We start from the raw sequence: 7,879 nt of genomic DNA, 5'->3' as shown, positions 1-7,879 counted from the left end.
TAACACAGGTAACGTACCACAGATAAAAAAAACCGTCGGTAAGAGAAATAAGTCAAACGCATAATTTAGTTTTTTTTTAAATTATCATTTATTGATCACCCAACGTAAAAGTAATTTCACATTACCTGAAGCAGAAATAAGAGCACTGTTCTTTTCATCTTCTTCTTCTCCACATCTTCTTGGCAGATTACTGACAACGCAACGATTCAAGATGATATACTGAAGCGTTCTTGATTATTTTTTAATTCAGAACACTTGGCCGCTATATTTTATGTAAACTATTCTACGAATGTGATAAAAATTCCGAAACGCGTCAGCACATGTTACAGAGGCACGCATTGTCCTCCGAGTATTCGCACATTTTGTACTCCTGAATGGCTTAGGAGCCCGAACAGTCCCGAAGAATGTTCCTGTTACACGTCCAGAGTTCGTAAAAATTGGAAACGCCAGATCTTTTGACACAAAGCCACCGAATTCATGCGTGAACTCTTGGGCATCAGCAACAGCATTCACACTCTGAGACCCCAGCGTGGAATGGCGATGACGTGATGTATTGATCGTTAATTTAGACAGCCCGCTGCACGATTCTGGTCGCTAGAGAATAATTCATCACATTACCATGCAACAACGCAAGTATGGTCATTTCTATAGAAAAGTGTCTCATGACTCAAATTCTATACGAATATAAACAGGTCCGCCTTTGATAAGCTCCTTCTTCTTCGATGTGTCTATACCAACGAGCGGTCATAATTCCTTAAACTTACCTGGGCCCAGTCTCCATCTGGATCCTTCATCCAGTTCGCAATGGGATGGACCAAACTCTGAATACATGTGTATAGTAGGCTGTACACCGTATTACTTCAGTTCAGCTGTAAGTTGCCTTATGGGTAGAATTCGCCTTTTAAAAAGATCTTATCATTTGTCAGTCTACAGCCGTCGAATACATTCGCCCCTTTCTTTATCGACACTTTCCGGTTGGTCTGAAGTGTCAGAATAATGAACCGCGGACTCTCTAGTTGAATACTCGTTTAAACTGCCCAGTACTAACGTCCAGTAGTCGGAAGACCCGGGTACTCAAATAATCCCCATGAGCGGGAAGATGGCAGTACAGCAGAGGAATTCAATACCTTCCAGGAATCAGAGGTGCTCTTCGTCCGATACTGTAATGTGCTGTATTTCCCAGATGACTTTCTCCAGCACTATTTTATTTTCTTCCGGACTTGTCTCTCCCTGAACATAACAGTTGTTATCTGTTGCACTTATCACTAAAATCAGTCCTTGTTCCGAGTGTAAAATAATACATTTAATATCTTTAAAGAATTCCATAAGCATCCTGAGCAGTAAGCATATTCTGAAGCAGTTACATTAATTTATCGATCCACCTATGATCCGTCCTGCATTTTGCAGACAATTTTCGTCTGAAGTTGATGCAAAAACGTATGTCTTAGGGACTGGTATGATATCCACATTGTGAGTGCGGTCGAATACGCTTCCGTTCAGACCATATCTTATTTCTTGAAACAGTAAGGCGAATGCGTTACGCGTGAGTCGTGACGTTGATGTGGGCTCTCCATCCTTCTTTAAAAACCGCCCATCTAGATAAAGGAAACTGGTGTTTGGAAGTGTCACTGTATTCTGGTTTTGAATCAAAATTCGTATTTCATCGTTACTATTAAACGTCACTGAAGCAAACGGTTTGTGGGAAAGATATTCCTTACAGATGATTCGTTCGTCATATTGAACTGGAGCTGTTATATCGAGCAACGTGATTGGGCGGTTTCAAACCTATAGCTTTGAGAAACTTTAACTTCTCCAGTGTTATTGCACTGTTCATCCGTTGTGAAGTGATGTACCGACGACTGTGAGAGTCATATTTATGCCTCATACCCATATTGCTTCAACTGGAAATGTACAACTATATCCACGTTATGAAAATCAACTAAATTTCCGTCCTCATCTAGAATATTAGTCTCGAGGTGGTGTAATGTGTGGACAGTCACCAGAAGATATATCGGTCATATGGAACCTCTACAATTTTGTATCCTGAGCCTACTGCAGGGTACAATTCGTAGACATTATGTATTAGATGCTCGTTAAAGTATGAATTCGTCGCAGAATTACACTCGACAAGGATAGTGTTTACCGGTAATATTTTCGCTAGTTCTGCCGACTCGTAAAATTCTTCTTCTATAAAACTAAGCTCCTTAAGAAACAAAGTACTGCTCCTATTGAACTTTTCTGGGTAATACCTATTCCCTGATCTTATGTTTTTATTGCCATTTTAAACGTGCTAACTCCTTTGCACGCAATTCGAACCCTTTCACAATTCGTTCTAAATAAACATTACGATCGTCAATATCGCATGACCCTGGGGATATTTCCACAACTTCGCCACCAGCTAAATGAAGCTTGTGGTTCACCTCGGCGATGTTCGGAATGCTACAGGAAATTGGAAATCTGTCGTAAGGTCTTACGGGACCAAACTGCTGAGGTCATCGGTCCCTAAGCTTACGCACTACTTAATCTAACTTAAACTAACTTACTCTAAGGACAACAGACACATACCGATGCCCGGACCGTGACAAGGCCCCCTAGACCGCCCGGTTACCCCGCGCGGCCTCGGAATGCTATTGTACGCTTCATGACCGATCAATGCAATACTCCATCCTCCCTTGCTTAGCGCAACAGGCGGAAAGTAGTTCGCTTTTAATACCAGGGATCATTCTTCAAAAGTTAAGGTGTACGAAATGACATCTTGTTAGTTAACGAGCACTGCGCTCTCATTTAAATATATGGCCGAAAGAGTCAGCCTACTGGAATTGTGAAACGAACCCTTTCGTCGAGGACAGTGTGCCACAAAGGGCGCAGATTGACCACGAGATGGGTAAATTCTCAGGTGTCTATTGTCTATTGAGGCCTAAGCTCTGTAGTAAGCGAGTGATCCGGACGTTGTGGCCGAGCGGTTCTAGGCGCTTCAGGCCGGAACCGCGCTGCTGCTACGGTCGCAGGTTCGAATCCTGCTTCGGGCATGGATGTGTGTGTGTCCTTAGGTTAGTTAGGTTTAAGTAGTTCTAGGTCTAGGGGACTGATGACCTCAGATGGTAAGTCCCATAGTGCTTGGAGCCATTTGAACCATTTTATGCGAGTAAGACAGACGAGAACCTACGTCATAGGGAAACCCAGTAGAATCCGTTTATGGCTGAGGAGATGTAGCAGTGTTAAATATGGTGGACCTAAGATCGGCCATAAAAGGAAACATTTATGAAAACTATTTAATTCTGTAGTAATGCAGGGGATCAAGCAACAGTAATTTTAATCTGTCATCCTCCATAAATTTTCATGGTGATCCCAATAAAACATGAATATTGATCATATCTATAATAGTTTAGGATTTACTGTCAAAGTGAAATTCACAAGTTTTCTAACAAAGACCTGAATGCTAAAATCTGAACGCACTGGTCGAACTTAACGATCGACATTTCATATAAAAGCGCATCATTAAAATGACAAATGTTGTAAATATCAACTCTGTAACTTTATTTGTTTAAAAGATATAGTAAATTTAAATTATCAGTATTTACAGTTAGGCATCAGATCATCATTTCCTCCACACTAAACACACTGAACGATGAAAACAAGACACCTTATTGAATCATTAGGTAATACAATATTTGTTGTAAAGTTTAGTGCCTAATAGTTACTTTTGCTTTTTATTTATTCATCAGAAAGCACATTGGTGCAAGGCTACTGGCCGTAGTATTCAAAGTTAAGAAGGAAATTGTATTGGTTTTATGTAAAAGAATATAACGTTTATTGCGTAATGGATATTATTGTTGCTTTATTTAGAACGTGAAAGTGGTCAAGCTTTGATTATTTAAATATGTTAAAATGTAAAGTAATGTAGAATAAGATGTAGCCACAGATGCACGGCTTCAGGAAAGGCAACTGCGCTAGTCAGTTGAGCGAAGATGTTGGGCGCGCGGGAAAAGCGGTCGGAGAAGGGCAGAGGGCAGTTCTGGTCTAGACACCAAAGAGTGCAGTTCGGATTGAGACGCGGAAGCGGACAGTCGGTCTTTAGGCAGCTAGGGAGTGAAAAGACAGAAAATTTCGCGTTGTATAGCATAGCGGGACTAAGTCTCAGCGGTGAGCAGCCACGCGCCTGCTGTTAACTCTAACTTTTCGCAGAGTTAACGAACTTAAGAATCGAACTTGTATTTCGCGATGAGACTGTGAATGATCGAACTGTGTCAAATGGATATGCGCACGAGCGTAACAGTAACTCTAAATACGATCACTTTCGCTATTAGTTTGTTTTCTAAATAAACATTATTCTAACCAAAGCGCAACTGTGTGGCCTACATCATTTATGGGTCGTTAATTTAGTTCCCGATATTATTATTACTGTTATTATATGTTACGTTAACTTTGTATTTCGCAGACTTGCCATCAGCCAGACAATTTAACCAAAGGGTCACAAGTGTCTAATTTAGGGCGTGTAATGCGACACGTGCGGTCCAACCGCTAGATGAGTTTGAGTCAAGACATTTCGACGAAGACGAGCCGCGTGTGAGCCCGAACATCTTTAGAATGTTAGCTCGCAATCTGGACATCGACTGACACAATGATGTACATGCAGTTTGTGTTTATGCATTCGTTAGGAGAAACAGTAGACAGAAATGTCCACATAGATATGAATCGTAGTCTTGGTAGAGCTGGAAATTGTAGAACGCATGGTTCTGTTGGTAAAGTAAGGGCGCAATTATACATTACCGTACGAGTCAAAGTAGCACACATTATTCCATTTCTTAACATATGAAACCCACTGAGCTCCAGATCCTCCTGCAACGTCGAGGTCCACTTTCTTCACTTTTTCAAAAAAAGTGTTTAAATGTGTGTGAAACCTTATGGGACTTAACTGCTAAGGTCATCAGTCCCTAAGCTTATACACTACTTAACCTAAATCATCCTAAGGACAAACACACACACCCATGCCCGAGGGAGGACTCGAACCTCCGCCGGGATCAGCCGCACAGTCCATGACTGCAGCGCCTAAGACCGCTCGGTTAATCCCGCGCGGCCCACTTTTCCACATCTTCTTCTGGAGTTAATCTCTCATAAACACCCCACAGAGTCGGCCGATGGGCGATTTTTTGACGAATTTAAGAAGATCTGTATTTACAAGTGGTTTGTCAAGAAGTACAGCTATGAGCTGCTATCTTTTTTTCTTTTTTTTTTTCTTTCTTGAACAGTCCATCCCCTACCCTGTATAGTTTTAAGCAGAGTCCTTTCCCGATAGCGACAGAGTCCATAAACTTATCACGTCTTCGTGCTATGGCGGAGAGGTCGGCCGGGGCTGGGATTAAAAATGGAATAATTCCACCCAATGTTTTAGATAATGGTAAAATTCGGGTTGTTTTAACCTGTCTTCTTCTTCTTACTCCTTCTCGCATCAGAACACTTTTCGCTGCCAACAGTAATAGCTGAATGCAGTTTCTTAAACGTCCCATAGATTTATTCACGTTCTTAAGCGGCCGACGAGCGGTGTTCATAACCTGTTTGAAATTTATCCCAACATCCAATTTAAGTTTGGCATGCATTACTTTATCAGCTGCAAATGCCGCAAAACATTGACCTACGCCTATGTCCCTTCATCCCTGTACTTGTTCAGCTTTAATGGCTAAAATTCTATCTGCGACATGACGCTCTGCTACAGCTTTATTTGCCGAGTAAGCTAAATCATGATCCTTACATACTTGGTCTAGCAGATTAGACCCCTTATCACAACGCGCCAGACGCTGTTGTTATTTTATTCCTGGTCCACAATATTTATACCCCGGTGTACGAAGGTCGACTGGTAGACTATCGAGATATCACCTTTACTGTGCACCTTGCACATCTTACGACATGTTTTATGATACTGTATGCTTGCAGTATTTGCGTGCATTATTATACAGGGTGTCCCAGCTATCTTGTCCACCCAAAATATCTGTGGAACAATAACAGCTATTGGAAAACGACTTTCACCGGTATCAATGTAGGGCTGGGGCCCATGAATGTACATATTTGGAAACATTCTAAAACGAAAGCATATGTGTTTTTTAACACAAACTTATGTTTTTTTTTAAATGGACCTCCTATATTTTTTCTTCAGCAATCCATAGCATGACAAAGCACATACACAATGGAGTTGATTGCATCGCAATATTCCCATTACATCCCGAGATATTGAGACGCGAAGTTGGCGCTTGAAACACCCGATATGCGCTGCTAGCGCACGTCCTGAGGCTCAGGCATGAACCCCATGCTGCCCGTAAGCGCGATGTGATTGACATGTGTAATCACACCTCCATACTTATCAAGAGATCCGAAACGAATAATACGGTCTGCTGCCATCAACTCTCATAAGCACATAATGGTTTCCCTCTTGCACGTTTTACGTATCTACGTACACAATATGAACCAGTACCGATCGGTGTACACCCGTCAGGTTGTCTTGTTTATCCTGCACACCCAAAATAAGGTTTATCTAATGCGTTATATGACCCATTGTGCCTGTCGCGCAGGGCCTGGCTCTACCTAGTCAAGTGTCCAACGTAGTTCCCACTACTGCCACAGTTACCACTTCGCCTTGTTTATGATTTGCGACCCATGCAGACTCCTGTACTCCACCACCCTCCGAGCATCCCATTCGTTGTTGCTTTGGCGTGCAGTACATTGCTTGCCAGTGTAGTCGTGCATCAGAGTAATCTAGTGACGGCACGGAGGTAGTACACATTGTGAATAAACGTTGTGTTGTGGAACTTATACTGTACAGTATAATGTACACACATGAAGATATGGTAGAAATGCCGCTGATCTATGGAGAATGTACGTTGACGGGAAATACGTTATGAGATTGCTTGTTTGTTGATAATACTATTAGCGAACATTATGATTATTAAGTTAATATGTCTGTTTTCTACCCTACATACCTGTACTGTACCCTGTTGTAGGTGGACGAAATGCTGTTCAGGCAGAACGACTGTACAGAAGACGATTCCCTGACAAGCCATCGCCTTGGCGCCGGATGTTTGGTCGTCTCACATCTCGTCTACGTGAAACGGAAAGCTTAAATCCAAGACCTCGACATCGTTCTAGAACACGCACAGATGAACGTGCTGAAGTTGCTGTGCTCACTACCATAGCTGTGAATCCTCAAATCAGCACACGTCAAATTGAACGTGAAGTTGGTGTGTCGAAATCAAGTGCACAGCGTATTCTTAAACGTCATAAATTTCATCCTTACCATGTTCATTTACACCAGGATCTTCATGGAAATGACTTCCGCAATAGGGTTACATTTTGTCGGTGGGCTCAGCAAAAACTTCTGATTAATCCAAATTTTTTTTGCAGATGTTCTCTTTACCGACGAGGCATCATTCTCCAACAAAGGAATTGTCAATATGAGGAATATGCATTATTGGTCCGCAGACAATCCAAAATGGCTCCGTCAGGTAGAGCATCAACGTCCGTGGAAAGTTAATGTTTGGTGTGGGATTATTGGAGATACCATTATCGGACCTTTCTTTATAAATGGCATCCAAAATGGCAGACAATACTCCAGATTTATACTACACAATCTTCCTGTTCTCTTGGACACCGTACCTCTGAACCGGAGAATGGTCATGTGGTATCAGCATGACGGATGCCCTGCACATAACGCCTTACGAGCACGACGACTTTCCTGGTTCCCTGGTAGGTGGATTGGACGAGGTGGCCCAGTTAGGTGGCCTGCCCGATCTCCGGACCTTACACCGCTGGATTATTTTCTTTCGGGAGCAGTGAAGGATGCTGTTTACCAACATGAACCAACAACACCAGAGGACATGAAGCAAAGCAT

Source organism: Schistocerca nitens, chromosome 5, assembly GCF_023898315.1.
Source record: "Schistocerca nitens isolate TAMUIC-IGC-003100 chromosome 5, iqSchNite1.1, whole genome shotgun sequence".
Lineage (NCBI taxonomy): Eukaryota > Metazoa > Arthropoda > Insecta > Orthoptera > Acrididae > Schistocerca > Schistocerca nitens.
Note: the sequence above shows the minus strand (reverse complement) of the source record.